The sequence below is a fragment of the Wyeomyia smithii genome, chromosome 1 (assembly GCF_029784165.1).
Source record: "Wyeomyia smithii strain HCP4-BCI-WySm-NY-G18 chromosome 1, ASM2978416v1, whole genome shotgun sequence".
NCBI lineage: Eukaryota > Metazoa > Arthropoda > Insecta > Diptera > Culicidae > Wyeomyia > Wyeomyia smithii.
In genome coordinates, this window is record NC_073694.1 from 159,547,890 (window position 1) to 159,565,466 (window position 17,577).

At 39.3% G+C, this 17,577-nt stretch overlaps 1 long non-coding RNA gene across 1 annotated transcript in view; it reads left to right on the top strand.

Moving 5' to 3' along the window:
- The first annotated feature begins 1,384 nt into the window (after positions 1–1,384).
- LOC129731991 (uncharacterized) overlaps positions 1,385–17,577 on the top strand; it is a 36,897-nt gene continuing 20,704 nt past the window's right edge. Inside the window, exons 1-2 of the long non-coding RNA XR_008729134.1 lie at positions 1,385–1,537; positions 1,595–2,053. This is a non-coding gene — a long non-coding RNA (uncharacterized LOC129731991). The remainder of the gene's footprint in view (positions 1,538–1,594; positions 2,054–17,577) is intronic.

Below are 17,577 nucleotides of genomic sequence, written 5' to 3' on the forward strand. Positions count from 1 at the left end.
GCGCCAATTATATCTGGTAGCTTACTTTCTAAAGTATCTTAATAACTAAAAGCAAATTTTTTATCCTCGCTGCCGACTACGAGCTTAAACTAAATGTAACTTAAAGCTATAATATTTTGCAATAAAAGCACTGGTTTACTGTATGATGGTTTTCATTGCCATAGGTAAGCACATGTTCCGCTGCTGGGCCAAGATATTACGGACTGGCATATTGGGTTGTCTCCCTCGGGCCTTGAGAGTATCGTGCGGGTCTGACTGCTGTTTCCGGATCCGGGGTCTTAACGTGTTCTTGTCGTTAGGCTGGATGCAGGCGGAAGGGGGTAGGACTAAACTGGGGCGTGGTTGGATTCCAGGAAAACGTATATAAGGGACATGTAGGATAGGTCACGGCTTGCCAAGACATCACGAACAGGAACAGCCGACTGCCTACCTTCGGCCTGCAGGGAAGCTATTAATTTAGACCTGGCGTCACGGTGTACAGGGCATGACCAAATAACGTGCTCTATGTCTTTTTTTTTTTTTTTTTTTAAGGGGGGATTTGTTAGTAGCTTAAGTATTAATGATAAATATTAGTAAATAATGAGTATGTGTGTCCAATCACAAATGGTGACTTCTCAACACTGTTAGAAATTTGTAATTTTAATTGTTAGGATTTGTTTGCTTCCGCAATTAGGACTTATCATTCGTAGGGATTTAAACCTACTTGTCAGAAAAGGGGAAGTAAACTTACAACTAACTTAATTGCTAACTTATTGGCTATAAAGAGAGCTTATCGTAGCAATTGAGGATTGCAACGATTTTTGTCGAAAATTGTTAATAATTTTATTTGACATAGCTTCTAATGGTTCAACACCAGTAAGTCTATGTAATTCGAGTGTACCAAACCAAGGAGGACGCTTCAAAATCATTTTCAGAATTTTATTCTGAATCCTTTGGAGCGTTTTCTTCCTTGTTGAACAGCAACTTGACCAGATCGGTACAGCATAAAGCATTGCTGGTCTAAAAATTTGTTTGTAAATCAAAAGTTTGTTCTTTAAACAAAGTTTAGAATTCCTGTTAATGAGAGGATATAAACATTTCGTATATTTGATGCACTTGGCTTGTATACTCTCAATGTGCTCTTTGAAAATAAGTTTGTAGCATGGTCACTATTATACGAATTTAAATCATTCAATTTCACTTAGTTTCACTGTTCAATGTTGCATGATAGAATTGAAAATCAGACGCTTGTATACAATACTCCACTATATTGAATTCAGCAGTTTCAAATTCCCTTTTCTTAGTATTTTCCGTCTCACTAAATACCGAAGCGGGTGGGGAAGCAAATCTGCGATTGGAAGAACGGAGGAAAGAAGGAGACAAAATCATTCACGCTTAAGCCATAAATGATCGTGTTGAAGTGGTTCATTACTTCCGATCGCGGAAACCGAATACCGCGCAACTTATCTGAGGGTTTTCGGAACTACTACTCGTCCATTTCAATTCTGATCGTGAACGAGGCAGCAGTGTGATTAGTTTATTTCGCGTGCGTTTTATAGTAAGTCTTTTGTTAAATGTGAGTGTCCTTTTTAGTCAAGTTTTTCGGTTTCGTTAGGGTTTAGCTAGTGCGGTTAAGTTAGAAGTGCGGTCTACGGACGCTTTTTCGTGCGTTATTGTTACAAAAAGAAGGTAAGAGGTTTTAAATGTGTGTACGACAGAAAATGCTGAAAACCCAAATCAGCCGTTGTCGGCTTCTTTTTTGGGCTTTCTTTTCGCCCTTTACTAGCCGCTGCACCAGCGCGACGCTGCCACCCTCACGCTGCTGACCCACGACGGAATTGGAAGTTGCTGCTCTGGTTAAACGTCGGCCCTTGAGATCAGCCGGCAAACGACGCCGTCGATACCGTCCGATCGACGCCATCCCGTCCCATTGATCGACGCCATCGCTTATCATCGAGTGACGCCATCGCAGCTCATCGATCGACGCCAACGACGCCAAGCAGAACAGCAGTGGACGCAACAAGTCATCGACGGTAGGGCTATTAATAGCACCGACGGGACTTCTTTATCTACCGTGAGTAAAAATAGCTCTATGAGCCGGGCCCGATAAAGACACACAAAAAAACCCTTCTTGATAGAAAGCTTTCGCCGTCCAGCCGTCTGTTGGACGAGTTCTTTTAACCGCGCTGTAGGAGTAAAGTAGGGAAGCACACAGAAGCGAGGAAATAAAATGTGATAATTGACTGTACACGCCACTAACCCGTTAGACTTAAGTAAATCCCGCTTCATACAATAAATGTAAATCGTTGTAAATACTATATACTATGCTCGATTTTTTGCTTCCCAAACAGGTAAATCTTGTCTAGGAGAATTCTCACATTCGCGTACGTGTAGTTTTTTGTCGTTGTTCGTTCTTATTTTACTCCGGGTGGCTCTCGGGAAACAGCCCCACTATTGCCGCTGAATCGAACAGAAAGATTTGGCTTTGGTGTTCCGCCTGTGATGATAACGCTTATTTTTCGGACACTCGTGTTTTCCGTGTTTCGATAAGACGGTTGTTTTTGGCTAAGCGGAGTAGTGGTTTCATCGTACGCGCGGCGGAGTAATTCTTCATTCAACAATTGCTACCGTTTCTTTATGTCGTTTCGGGACAATTCTTCCACAACCTGCCCTGAGGTTTAGGTTTCGTGCTGGGCAAAATTTAACACGACGAGTAGCCCTCTCTGGAGGTGGCGCTTAAGCTACTCGTTTATACGTCCTGGAAGGTATTTAGTAGACGGAAACACATCGCGGCCTGTGGGCCAGCTACAAGTTTTTTATCATAAATTAGTCCCAAGTACTTAACCTTGTCGGACCAACTTAAAATAACCCCATTCATCTTGACAACGTGATAATTGTTTGGCTTAAGGAAAGAAGCCCTAGTCTTATGCGGAAAAATTATCATTTGAGTTTTAGAAGCATTGGGAGAGATTTTCCACTTTTGCAAGTAGGAAGAAAAAATATCTAAACTTTTCTGCAATCGACTGCATATGACACGAAGACTTTTTCCTTTTACGGAAATGCTTGTGTCATCGCAGAACAATGACTTTGTGCATCCTGGAGGCAAATCAGGAAGATCTGAAGTGAATATGTTGTACAGGACTGGACCCAATACTGAACCTTGAGGCACACCTGCTCTGACAGGAAATCTATCAGATTTTGAATTCTGATAGACAACCTGCAGAGTTCGATCAGTAAGATAATTTTTTAAAATTTTGATTAGGAAAATTGGAAAATTAAAAGTTTGCAATTTCGCAATCAAACCTTTATGCCAAACACTGTCGAATGCTTTTTCTATGTCTAAAAGAGCAGCTCCAGTGGAATAACCTTCAGATTTGTTAGCTCGTATCATATTAGTAACTCTGAGCAATTGACGAGTTGTGGATTGCCCATGGCGAAATCCAAACTGTTCATTTGCAAAAATTGAATTTTCGTTGATGTGTGACATCATTCTGTTAAGAATAACTCTCTCAAACAGTTTACTTATTGAAGAAAGCAAACTGATTGGTCGATAACTTGAAACTTCAGCTGGGTTCTTATCCGGTTTTAAAATGGGAGTAATTTTTGCATTTTTCCATAATTTGGGAAAATATGCAATTTTGAAGCAGCAATTGAAAATTTTCACTAAAAAATCCATTGTGCTCTCAGGGAGATGTTTGATTAGTATATTAAAGATTCCATCGTCACCAGGTGCTTTCATATTTTTGAAATTTTTAATAATTGATTTAATCTCATTCAAGTTAGTTTCAATTATTTCTGCAGGTAAAAAATTCTGGGAAGAAATTTAATCAAATTGACGTGTGACTTCATTTTCAATTGGACTCACAAAATTCAAATTTGAGTTATGAACACTCTCAAACTGCTGAGCAAGTCTTTGAGCCTTTTGTTCATTGGATACAAGAAAACGTTCACCATCTTTTAAAACTGGAATAGGCTTTGAAGGTTTCTTAAGAATCTTCGACAGCTTCCAAAATGGTTTTGAATATGGTTTCAATTTTTCAACTTTAGTCTCAAAATTTTGATTTCTCAGAAGAGTAAATCTATGTTTAATCTCTTTCTGTAAATCTTTATAAATAGTTTTAAAAACAGGGTCACGAGAACGTTGATATTGACGTCTGCGGACATTTTTCAAACGAATAAGAAGTTGAAGATTTTCGTCAATTATTGGTGAATCAAATTTCACTTGAGCCTTTGGAACAGAATAATTCCTGGCATCAACAATTGCACATTTTAATGCTTCCAAAGCGGAATCAATATTCACTTCGTTTTGCAAATCAAGCTCATTATTTAAATTTCTCTCAATATAATTTTTGTATCTTTCCCAATTAGCTTTGTTATAATTAAAAACAGAGCTCATAGGGTTTAAAACTGATTCATGTGATAAAGAAAAAGTTATTGGAAGATGGTCAGAATCAAAGTCAGCATGTGTGATCAAATCACTACATACATGACTTTGATCTGTCAGCACCAAATCAATTGTTGAAGGGTTTCTTACAGAAGAAAAGCATGTAGGACTATTCGGAGACAAAATAGAATAGTATCCTGAAGAACAATCATTGAATAAAATTTTGCCATTGAAATTACTTTGAGAATTATTCCATGAACGATGTTTAGCGTTAAAATCGCCGATTATGAAAAATTTCGAACGATTTCTGGTGAGTTTTTGTAAATCACCTTTAAAATAATTTTTGAGCTCGCGTGTGCATTGAAATGGTAAATATGCTGCGGCAATAAATAAAATCCCAAGTTCAGTTTGAACTTCAATTTCCAAAGTTTCAATAACTTTCGTCTCAAGATGGGGAAGAGCACGATGTTTGATTCGGCGATGAATAACAATTGCAACTCCACCGCCGGAACCCTGAATCCTATCATATCTATGAACCACGTAATTGGGATCATATTTTAATTTTATGTTAGGTTTCAAAAAGGTTTCAGTAATAATTGCAATATGCACATTATTTACTGTTAAAAAGTTAAAAAGCTCATTCTCGTTGGCCTTCAATGAGCGAGCATTCCAATTTAATATTTTAATTGTTTTATTTAAAATCATTGCTAAATTTTAAATTAGAAACAATTTTAATAGTAAAATTTGTGCCTATTTGAATGGCTTCAAACATTGATTTTGCCTGTAACATGGCGTTCATAAGATCGAACATTGCCTGTTGCAAAAAAGAAAGTTTACCTGCCGTAATAGGCCCCAGGCAGTTGACATTAGAAAAAATATTTTCGGCAGCAATATTAGCTGGAGTAATAGGTGTACAAATATTTTCTAGCGTGTTTTGCTTACCCATATTAACGGTCATTTTCGAACTACCAACACTAGGCGGTATAATGTTCGAACTACCTGTAACCTGTGCATAAGTTTAACGGGTATGCAAAGGAGTAGGTAAACTATGCGTCACTGGTACGCTTGGAGAATTTTGTTTTGAAGTTGGTTTTAATTGAGAAATTGAATTTTGTTTACCTTGCCTTGCCTTAACAATTGCTAAACGGACTGGGCATTGATAAAAATTTTACATATGGTTGCCGTTACAATTCGCACAGCGAAAATTTTTACTCTCTTTCACAGGACATGTGTCCTTTTTGTGAGAAGAGTCTCCACAATTAAGACATTTCTGGTCCATGTTACAGAATTTGGAACCATGGCCATAACGTTGGCAAGTACGGCATTGGGTGATATGCTTTTCACCTCCGCCATACTTCCTATAAATTTCCCACTTTACACGCACATTATACAAAGCATGTGCTTTTTCAAAAAATTTTAAGTTGTTAACCTCATTGCGGTTAAAATGAATTAAATAATTAACAAGGGAAATTCCAGTTCTCTGACTGTTTTCGCCTCGTGATTTTTGTTTCATTAGAATTACTTGGGTAGGGGCTATGCCAAGTAATTCTGTTAAAGTAAGTTTGATCTCATCAACGGTTTGATCGTTGGTGAGACCTTTCAAGACAACCTTGAACGGCTTGGCGTTCTTGGTGTCATATGTAAAAAATTTGTACATCTTGTCAGTTAAATACTGAACAAGACGATCACGACCCTTTACTGAGTCGGCTAATAAGCGGCATTCACCTCTACGGCCAATTTGATAGGTAACTTTAACGTCAGAAACAAACGTTGAAAGTTCCTTTTTGAATATAATTAATTCAGAAGAAATAGTTACCACAATAGGTGGAACTTTCTCCTTTTTTAAAGATTTTATATTTTGTATAGTTTCATTATTAATAACTTCCATTTCACCAGCTTCTTGCTCAGGCAAAATATCAAAAGGATTGTCACTACAGACACTCGATGTGTCAGAAAGAGATGCCTCTCTTTTCCTCCCCGCAGCGATGCGAGGTTTCTTTTTCCGTCCAGCCATTTCAGGTGATACGAAAAAAGTTAAAACAAATGTTAAATTCAAAAGTAGGTAGTCTTGAAAAAGACTGATGGGAAATAACTTTCAGGTAGTCTTTGAAAGACACACTGACAAAACACAAACTTTGAAGCTATAGGCAGTCAAAGACCAGCCCACAAGCAACCGAAAAAACGTCTGATCTGTAGGACAGTTCAAGACGCACTGCAACGTGCTCTATGTCGTGAAAACCTTCACCACAGGCACAGATACCACTTTCCCCGAGCCCAACACGACGGAGATGCGCGTCAAATCTATAGTGATTGGACATAAGCCGGGACATCACGCAAATGAAATCCCGGCCTACATCCAACCCCTTGAACCACGGGTTCGTCGACACCTTGGGGATTATGGAATGTAACCACCTTCCCAGTTCCCCTCTGGTCCAAGCATTTTGCCAACTGATGATCGTATTCTGACGTACAAATGAGAAAAATTCATTAAAGGCAATTGGTCTTTCATAAATTCCACCGTTTGTTGCGCCCACCTTAGCCAAAGAGTCCGCTTTCTCATTGCCCGGTATCGAGCAGTGAGAAGGGACCCACGCTAAGGTAATCTGATACGATTTTTCGGATAAAGCACTCAGATGTTCCCGTATTTTCCCCAGGAAATACGGAGAGTGCTTAACATCTTTCATCGATCGGAGAGCCTCAATGGAACTTAGACTGTCCGTAAAGATGAAATAATGGTCCGTGGGCATTTTTTCGATAATCCCTAGGGTGTACTAAGAGCAGCTGTTATCGCTGAATATGTGAAAGGGTACAAACCCGAACACATATTCAAACACCTAAAACCGCTCGGAATCAACCGGAAATTCGTGTACCGAACCATAAATCGGTACCTAGAGACCGGATGCACCAAGGACAAGGCACGATCTGGACGACCAAGGTCTGTGAGAACTCCAAGGCTGAAAAAGATTATACGAGACCGGATTCGCCGGAATCCCGCCCAATTTGCACGGAAGCTGGCCAGGAACCTTAAAATGAACCGAGAATCAATCCACCTGCTTCTGCGCAAGGATTTAAAACTTATACCGTACAAAAAACAGGTGGTTCATGGGGTTACCAAAGCTACAAAGGACAAGAGATACCAAAGGTCGCGGGAGTTGCTCGGTTGGCGCGTTTTGGAGCAAACAGTCAATCGCCAAAATAATCGAGTTTGGAGTGTGAGCCTCCAGCAAGCTGAACGTTTCCCGGTTCCAGAATAAGACGTCAGTGATGGTTTTGGGAGCCATTTGCAAGAGAGGTAAACTGCCTCTTATTTTTATCGATAAAGGAGTCAAAATCAACGCAGCGTACTACCTGGACACGGTTTTGAACAAAAATGTTCTGCCTCAAGCTGAACTATTATTTGAAGACGATTACTACTGCTTCCAGCAAGATGGCGCCGCAAAGGTTGTTCAGGCGTGGTGTGAAGAAAACTTGACCGATTTCATTTCGAAGAATGAATGGCCTCTGGCGTCTCCGGATCTGAATCCACTGGATTATTTTGTGTGGGGATACATGATGTTGAAGCTGAACGACTATAAAATAACAAATTTGGAGCAATTCAAGCGAGTAATCACGAAAATCTGGGACGAGATGCCGATGGAGCACGTGCGCGCCGCTTGCGACGACTTTCCGAGACGTCTGAAGCTGGTTTGATCAGAGAAAGGTGGTGTAATTCCGAGATATCGTCTGTGAAGTATCTTTATGAGTTACTGAAGAAAGCTATGAAAGCCAGATTCAGATTTTCTTCTTATTCTTTGAAATATTGAGATTTTCCTGTGTGACCGGACTTTTTTGTCACCCTGTATATAATTTTTGTCCTGGGAGAAGAAATTCAATTTTATTTATGTCTCATCGTTCATTAAAATGCAGCCGTCAAGTTTGGTCAAGACTTTCTTAAACAGCATTTTGGCGCTGTGTTTTGCAACGAGATTCTGCTTGAGGATCCTGTTGGGGTGATGACCAGCGTGGAACAACCGCATTCCTTCACACCGACAGATTCATCGAACAGTGCTGTACGGTGCCGAGAACTTCTTAGCCAAATCGCGCAGTTTGATGATAGTTGTCCGAATTGCTCTGCAGACATTCAATCGTAACTGCTTCTCAATCGTTGTATATCGTCTGTTGTATCGTCTTGTAGAAATTATATTAGCATCTCCCTCCTTGTGTTTTGTGGTCACTAACCTGTGCGAATTTACATATTTTTTTATGGGTGCAATCATGCTTGTCATTCTCCTCAGTATGTGGGAAGAGCGGAGGAAAAATTTACCGCGCACTTTCCTTTGAGTATGTGCCTGCGTGTAGCAAATGCCTTCACCACACTGCTTCTTCTTCCACTCCAAAGTGTCTCAACCAACTTACAGAGAGACAAACACACTTCCAACTCACCCGGCATCTGATAGAAACAAGAGGGGTGAATCACTCTACAGAGAAAACGCAGAATTACACCACAGTGTCCACTGGCGAGTAGTCCGGAAAGTGAAAAAAAAACCTATCGACAAAGGTGTAGTTCTCGTGTTGCTACACCGCGAAAACGAATTCGACCAGAGTGAACACGACCGGCACAGCAACGCAGTCTATTTTTTTCTCCCAAGCTCTTTTCCTCTTCCGCCATGCTCAAGAAACACACTGTGAAATGCACAGCAGATAACTCTGCTGTGTAATTATTGTGCGTGATGTTCTTACGTGTAAGAAAGTACACCATAGTTCATTGTCTCGCAAGAGAGAGATTTCAGATTTCACCGCGGTGCCCTCAGAAAACTCAGCAGATAAAAATCGTCTGTCGCTCTCTTCTAGCATGTGCGTTGATTTGCTCTCTAGTGTGAGAGCAGTTGTTTTCGCAGTGTAAGATGTTCTCCTGCACTTTAGAGGTTTTCTGAGGAGAGAAGACAAGCATGGGTGCAATAGATGGTGAAGCTTAGGTTGACGCCATGCACCGCCTAGAAATTTTCGGTTTTACTTGAGTAACAGATAGCTTTACGTGAAGGTCGGATCAACAGTATCTGACAGCTTTATCCAGTCCTCTGGCGTGCCCCAAGGAAGTAATTTGGCCCCACTGTTGTTTGAACTGTTTTTCTATGTGGTGACCAAGCATGGAAAAGTTCACTCACTAGCAATATTTCATGCAAATGTGTTCTTTGATTTATCAGTTATCGTTCAACTATTTCCACTCGCGTACAAGTTTTCCATAGAAACGCTGCTGATTGTTTTTCGCTTCTAAGAGTGTCGAATACCATAGAAGGAGACTGAATGATTCAAACACGATAGTGTTTATTGCATCCAAGTTCACTCACATTCAACTTTTTCGCGAGAAGCTTTGAGATATTATCGCCAGTGATACAAAATTATGAATCCAAATGAACGTTAGATTGCGTTCAATTGTTTGCTTGTCGGAGCAAATAGGTATCATCAATGCTTACGGAAATTGTAGCATGGTGCATTAGCATCTGATACTTGAAATCACTAAGAATCATCATGGTATATCACGGTGAAAGCACGACGTGGAGAAGCCGAATTACGCCTACAAGCAACCAACATTTGAAAGAATCATTGCGATCGCTTGAGTGCAATCGTTTACGATTCTTTCGTGAAACACTCGCTATATGTTGCTCGCTCCGCCTAAAGCAGGCAATACTGAAACAAAATCATCAAAGAAAGCTACCATATATTTCTTTGCTCTAAGTTGTCTCTTGCAAGCTTGAGAATGTATAACTTTTAATAGCGATGGTTTGCTAGGATTGAAAGCTTTCAAATAGCACGTTCAGAAATGATACCCAAATGATTGTTATGCGATACGAGTTTTTCCATCCTTGGTGGTGACGATACTTCTTGTTGATTATGAATGGAATACTCATTGTTCGGAATCTTTTAACTCCTTCAATGAAAAATCAGTGTTTTCCTAGAAACTGATCATCTCACAATAGATCTACGATTCTGGTCGCAGTGAGGAAGCCCATACAGGAAAAAAAAATGATCAACCTGATAACATACTTATATTTAACTTATTAATTTTTAATATAAATAGATTTTTAGTTTACAAATTTAGTTTTCCGATCCGTTTTTCCCTCGTGAAGATAAGATTCCTTCCCGTCAACACGATTACAATTATTCCAACTAAAACGTAAATTATCTAAGCAATTCAACTTGGATTTATGTTTTATATATGCCAATGACTTATTTTTGAGATATATTTGAGCCAATTCAACATTTTGCGTCTGATACAACCTGCCTGCATGTTTTCAATAATTAGAAGTTTCCATTTAGAAATATTTAATTTAACCTACATAGATGCCAAATAGCTTTAGGATAGAATAATTATTTTAACAAATTTAGTTTATGCTTAATCTAGCCACTTTTACATAGGATTTTTAAATTCACTTTCTGCTGAGCACGAGAGATATCGACCAATTGTCTTTCATCTGCAATCTTTTCAATCTGTCAGATCTGTTCTCTCGTGCTATCGCTGTGTTGCAAATCACACCGATCCTCTGCTGTATCAGTTTTGATGAGTACCGTGTTACTTGCTCAGCGACTTTGATCGCAACACTAATTTATGCTGAAGATTTGAAAATCTACCTGAGGAAAAAAATCCGAACTAACTATCAATTCCAAATTAGAATCTTGCGCAACTTATTTTTCTATACTTGTTTGTTTATTTAAGTAATGTAACTCAATAACAAACCCCATAGGAAAAACTCAGCTCCACATCGCGCTGATTTCCTGATCCTCTGGGGTACTTGCTTTATAGCTTCCTGAATTCCGGATGTTTCAATTGTTTTGAGCTCCTTCTTGATTTTTTTATCAAACAATCGACGTTTTTTATGAGCGGGGGCCTAGTGTGGTTGGTAACCTCTCCACCAACCACGCTCGACGCCTGGGTTCGAATCCCACCGCCGACATAGGTGTCGATGGTTGTGAGGTGGCGTGATCCACTCACAACCAACCAAACTGGTCTAGATTCAATCCTAGCCGACACCGGGAGATTTTCTGAGGCGAAAAATCTCTGGGATCACGCCTTCCATCGCATGAGGAAGTAAAGCCGTTGGCGCCGGTCCGTTAATAAACGGGTCATGAGTTAGGGTACTGGGTGGAGTCGCCTCCCTGGGCGTCGGTGATTGGCACAACAACAGTGGCGGAACTAGACCGACGGAAAACAAGCGAGAATAAAAAAAATCGACGTTTTTTGCTCTGAAACCTTTATGGTAGACCATTCGCTTGTGCAAATGCTCAGAAAGATTCAATAGACTGCAGCTGTGGCACATTTTGAGAATTGTATCGTTTCGGAATAAACCCGATATTGCCTTGCCGCAAATTCGCTAAAGTTGCATTAGCATAGTTCGACAATACAAGGTCTGGCCAAAGCACTACTTTGTCATTTTTATGGTGCTTATATTAAAAGTTTTAACCCCATTTCATGCAGATATTTGTTCACCGTTTTGAATCAATCGGATTTTTATTGCCCAGCTCACGATATGATTACGCCGACCGACCAGGCGTTTCCGCTCTCAACTTCGCTCGAACTTTTCTCTCTTTCTTCTCTCGTCCGGAACCAGATTTTCTTTTGAAGGTATTTCCATTCTCGAAGAGTTTGTCAATAATGTATATGAATGTTTTTTATATATCCAATATCTTTAGAATAGTGGAACACTTCGTTTTGAGATTTTTCTTTATTTTGCTTACAAAAATTGCAAATCAATTTACGACGATTTTCTTTCGACCACGCTTTTTTCCCAACTAAGCGTCACTTGACAGAATCGACTAGTCGTGTTACCAGTTATATAAAAGTGGATCTTCATTTTGTAGAAAAGGATTTTTTTCATTTGTGCAGCACTTCGGAATCGTAGACCAATTTGAAAGTTGTTCGGATTTTTTTCCTCACACGTTATAACACGAAATGCAGCCGATTGCAGGGAAGTCCAAAAGCCAATGGACAACTTCGTTCATTGGTGCAAGTCAAACTTCCTGAAGTTCAGCGTGTCGAAGTGTTGCGTGAGTTCATTTTGGCGGCTCAAAAGACCAATTCTCTACAACTACGTCATAGATGATTAGGTGCTTGAACGATGCGATGAAGTAAGAGATCTTGGCGTGTTGTTGGACTACCAATTTTCGTTGAAGCTACATTACCCTACTGTCATCGACAAAGCCAATCGAACGCTGTAATAAGTTTTGAAAATGGCAATCGGCTTCAGTGATCCAACCTGCTTACGTGACCTTTATTGCTCCCTATTTCGATCAATATAAAATTATATTAAATTGTATAGAAATCCAGAATTGGATCCATGCAGCACACAGGTTAATCCATCATGCGTTAAAAAGACATCAATGGCGTAATCCTCACGACCCGCCACCCTACGAATATTGATGTGTCCTGCGAGGAATAGAGTCGCTGGAGAATCGTTGAGAAATTATTTAAGCGAGACATTATCAAACTGTACCTATATGGTGTTAAAGTTTTGCGTTAAGAAATAGATAGTCCCAGCTTGCTAAAGCGCTTGGGATTTATGCCCTTGAACGAGTTTTGCGTCCACGACAACTTATTCTGTCAGAACAGAGGCACGCCGCTGAGCTGAAAACGAGCATCGAGCAATCGGTATTTGATGCTCGACTTCGGCTCGGCACGCAACGAATAAAGAACAGCACCATTCAGTGAAGAGATGGTAGACTAGAGAGACACGGTGCTTATCCTTACGGTAAATGTCACATCAAAATGGAGAGCACCCACGCAAAAGCATACGGCACTTACTTTCATCAGCTTATTTTCTTTAACTGTTCAAAAGCATTTGGTCATTTTAATTGAGAAAAGGCTCACAGAGCGCAAACGCATCACAATTGTATGTGTTTATCAAATGAGAGGTGCAATTCCATTACCATGATACAGTAACAAAATTTCTAACTCTTTCGACGTATCAGTCATCGACAGATATGAAATGACGAAATGACGGGCCAAGTTAATGCAAGTGATTCTAAAAAGGTTTTCACTCTAGGGAGAAGGTAAAGTAAAATGTTTTGAAGGGGATCTGGTATGATGAATGTTTTAAGTATCCGGTTCACAATACCATAGTATTGTTTAAACCCTGTTTTTTATCTTCTGATCGAGAAATGGATGCACGGAGGGTTTTTGGTGCTCCAGAAAGCGGTGGATACTTCTTGCTGAATTTAAAATAAAACCGGAGAGTACATACTTCGGTTGTCCTTCACCGCTTCCTATTTGTGTTGGCTTATTGATCATTCCGCTATAGCTTATTTTACGACCTTTGCGAGAAAGATCAAGAGAGCTCATCATGTTCCTCTTCCTAGATCCTTATGGCAAGACAAAAGAATATTCTTTGACGGGATTGTCCGTTGTATCCTCATTGGTTAGCAAAAAGAAAAAGATATTTACTGTCGAGGGTGGCTCAGCCCTATCAGGCATTTCTTCGAAAGAGCGCTTTGATCGCGGGACATGCCGTGTTCCTCGCAGTAGAGACACTTTTCAGTGTCCACAGCAAGCGTTTTCTGCATTATTTTCTCTGGGCATTTACTGCAGCGTGCTTAGTTGTAGCAGTAGGTGGCTGTGTGACCTAACTGCTTACAGTTTTGGCAGTGCATGACCCACGGCAGAAACAGTTTGGCAGTGCAGACCGGGCAAATGTTACCCGGAAGGAATCCGAAGGGACGAATTTCTTCTTCTCTCTATCGATGGATACTGAATGCAATAGTTTGCAATCCAGTATATTTACTTTTTGCATCACGGGGTACTTGAAACAGCCCACCCCATAACGCAAACTGTCATCGACTTTAAGATTCCTTTCGGCAACCATTCCGTTGATTTCTACTATTTTGCAGGGATGTACACGCGACAATTTTTCTCGAAGAGCTCGTAGCTAGTAATTGCGTTTGCTTGCTTCAAGCTACTTGTTGGCTATGACGGACTATGCGCACCTTCTATAAGGGACATAGGTCGTATTACAGAATGATGACATGGCAAGAGAATGACAAGTTTGTCAAAGAAAACCAATAATAGAAGGAGGACTACGATGATTTTTCATGCGACTAATTGAATAATCAGCTTGAAGTTATATCTATTATTAACTATTATATTATTATTCTTTTTTTTCCTGTGTGTGTACTCATCACTGCGACCAGAGACATTTTGATCTATTGTGATGTTGCCCAGGTGTTTTCTGTACTCCGAACTTCATATTATTGGCTTTTTTTTATTTATATCCGTGCTTGTGTGTGAGAGTTTACCCTTTCATTTCAAGCTACTGCTCTACTATACCGCTGAGCCGCTTTCTATCCTACCAATATCGCCAAATTACAATTCCCTGAACTGTGGCTACACCTAACGTTCCTCTATGGCAGGATTATTCTAAGAGGGACTTATTATGTCAAGAGGAAAGAGTCTTATCGAAACCTCGTTCCTCGTGCCAATATCGCCAATTACAATTCCCTGTAGAGGGTAGATATTTCTGAAATCAGTTTTATTATAAGAAGGACTTATTTTGTCAAAAGGAAGGAGTCTTATCGAACCTAGTTCCTCCTACCAACACCGCGTCACAATCACAATTCCCTGAAGAGGCACTCAATGCTACACCTCTGGTCAGGTTTGTTATAAGTAGGACTTATATTTTTGTCAAGAGGAAGGAGTCTTATCGAAACCTCGTTCCTCCAGCCAAGACCGCGTCATAATTACAATTCCCTGAAGAGAACTATTATACGTTACTCAGAACAGTTTTATTATAAGATGGACTTTTTTGTTAGGATGAAAGTCAGCAAGGGTACTATAGAATTCAGCTTGAAGGAAGGGTATGTAGTAGAGAGCCTGAGAATGAACCCATGTTAAATTCCTTTGACAACCAAATGGCCTGATTCTACTAAGATTTGAACCCACGACCACTCGCTTACCAAAGCGGACTCTTTAACCTTGCGGCTACGAAGCTCTCTGTTATTATTCTATACTAAGTGAAGTAAAGTTTGGTGAAGGAGAATTGTTTGTAGGCTACAGAAATACAATTAATAAATAAGCTTTATGCTAAATTAAAATCAATTATAAAAGCAATTCTTAAAACTAGGTTAGCATCACATTTAGTCAGCTCGCTGGTCCAACGGTAATTATTACTTAAGTTAAAGCACTTTACAGTCGATAGACTTACGCATTTTGGATTGTTTTCAGTTCTTAAATTTAGCCTAAACTCAATCATTCTAGCATATATTAAAGCTAACCTTAGAAGCAAATACTCACCTAGAATCAATACGAAAGAAAACAAAATGTTAGTGAAATTTACTTTAGTAAGAAAAAACTTGTATTAAAGTAAATTTCACTGTTATCTTATGATACAAAATATATATTTTAGGAAAATTATTTTCGCTTATAATCGGAGACAGCGTTCTATTCACTACCGGCTGAAAATATAATTATTGGAGTTGCTCTTCGTTTCAATCTAGTTTAGATTTTCAACAACTCACGACAACTCGCAATTTGTTCGGCCTCACCTTCGTAATCTCGGTTACGGCCGAAAACTGTTTAGCCAGGTGTTTGCCAATTTGTATAATATTCAATGGCTTATTTTTGGACCGGAATAAAATAACGTAGGGACCCTTCGAGGTATTCGGGTAAGCTTTTAGCGCCAAGCAACAGGAAAAATACTCCGGCGGCTGGCTGAAAAGATCGTAGTGCAGGGAATTTGCTCCGTCTGCTAAACAACTTCTATTGTCACGTTACTGGTACTGAAACACAAGTGGCACAAAGTAGTACGATGAGTCACCGGATATATGTTCAACAAGCTATATTGCGTTTTTTATAAGAGGATATATCCAGTGCATACAGTTTTATGCAGATTTTTATACAGATTTTTTAAACTTTCACCTGTTACACTGGATTCTTTTTTTACGCGATTGATGCGTCCGCGCAAAAAAGGAATCGCGAAAAGAGTCGCGTAATTTTTAACAAATTGTGTAAAATAAAATCGCGTCGTTCCGATAAAATTATCCGCCACGTGTGAAAGAAATCGTGTATAATAAAATCACGTAAAAAACAATCGCGTAAAAGAAGAATTCAGTGTATTGTGTGTTTGCAGAACATACACTATAGGCCCTGTTACAGAAGTTTTTCTCTTCTGTTGATTTAAAATTAAATACATTTTAAGATTTTTCTAGCATTGGCAACAAGGATTTTACTTGGAAGCAGTCATTTACCCACTAAACTCCGGTTTTATTTTGAAATAACACAAATTTAGCCTGTTATTGTCTTGATGACAGTCGAGTAAAGATTTCGAGTGGTTTACTCAAAATATTGTTAATTTTGGACTTACCGTTTTATTTGTATTGATTTTTCTACTCAATACATGATTGTTTGGGAAAGTTTCTGAAGGGTACAAATTGAAATCTAAAATCAGAACTTGTAATAAAATTCGTTCAATTTCAAATGCTTTTAATTCGGTTAGTTTTCAACGGAACGAAGAAAAGTTCTCGTTCTCGCAGCAACCGATTGGAAAATTAGCTACGCGTTCAGTAAAAAGTGGAAAATTGAAATTTAATGATGCTCACCATTATAGGATTGTTCAAAGAAGTGTCGAACCATGTTATGAACGCACATTTCAACCAATCAGATTACTTCATTAGGATCCATAAATATTGTCAGTTGTAGAGCAGCGTCCCTGGTGGTTGGGTTCGAAATGTTTTGACAGCTATGTATGGAAAATTTATGCCTTTCAGATCCATCTCGACGGGTGAAGTTTAAAAAACGTTGAGCTAAATCAAAGACGACGACTGATGGAATAGTTATCCTACATATTTCTTTGCAACAATAAAATATTTTCATTTTGACTACTTAACATGTTTCCTAGGTCAAAGCTACCCCGAGATGGAGCCAATTCATATGCTCTAGATCCAAGATGCCATTTTGAAATACAAGGTGGTGACTCTCGGTTTCCAAATACAGCTTTAAATGACCAGATACCACTCAATATGAATAATTTCTGAACCGAGATGACATCCAGCAGCCGTGAAATTTTAAATTTAAGATAGCGACTTTCGGTTTTCGGAAGACAGCCTAAATAGATCCTATTTTTGAAATTGAATCATACAGTGATAAAAACTCGAATCCAGATGCCATTTTGAAATCCAAGTGGCAACTTCAAGATGGCCAGATACAATTTTAAATGAGTATTTCCGGAATTGGGATGATGTCCAGAGGCCTG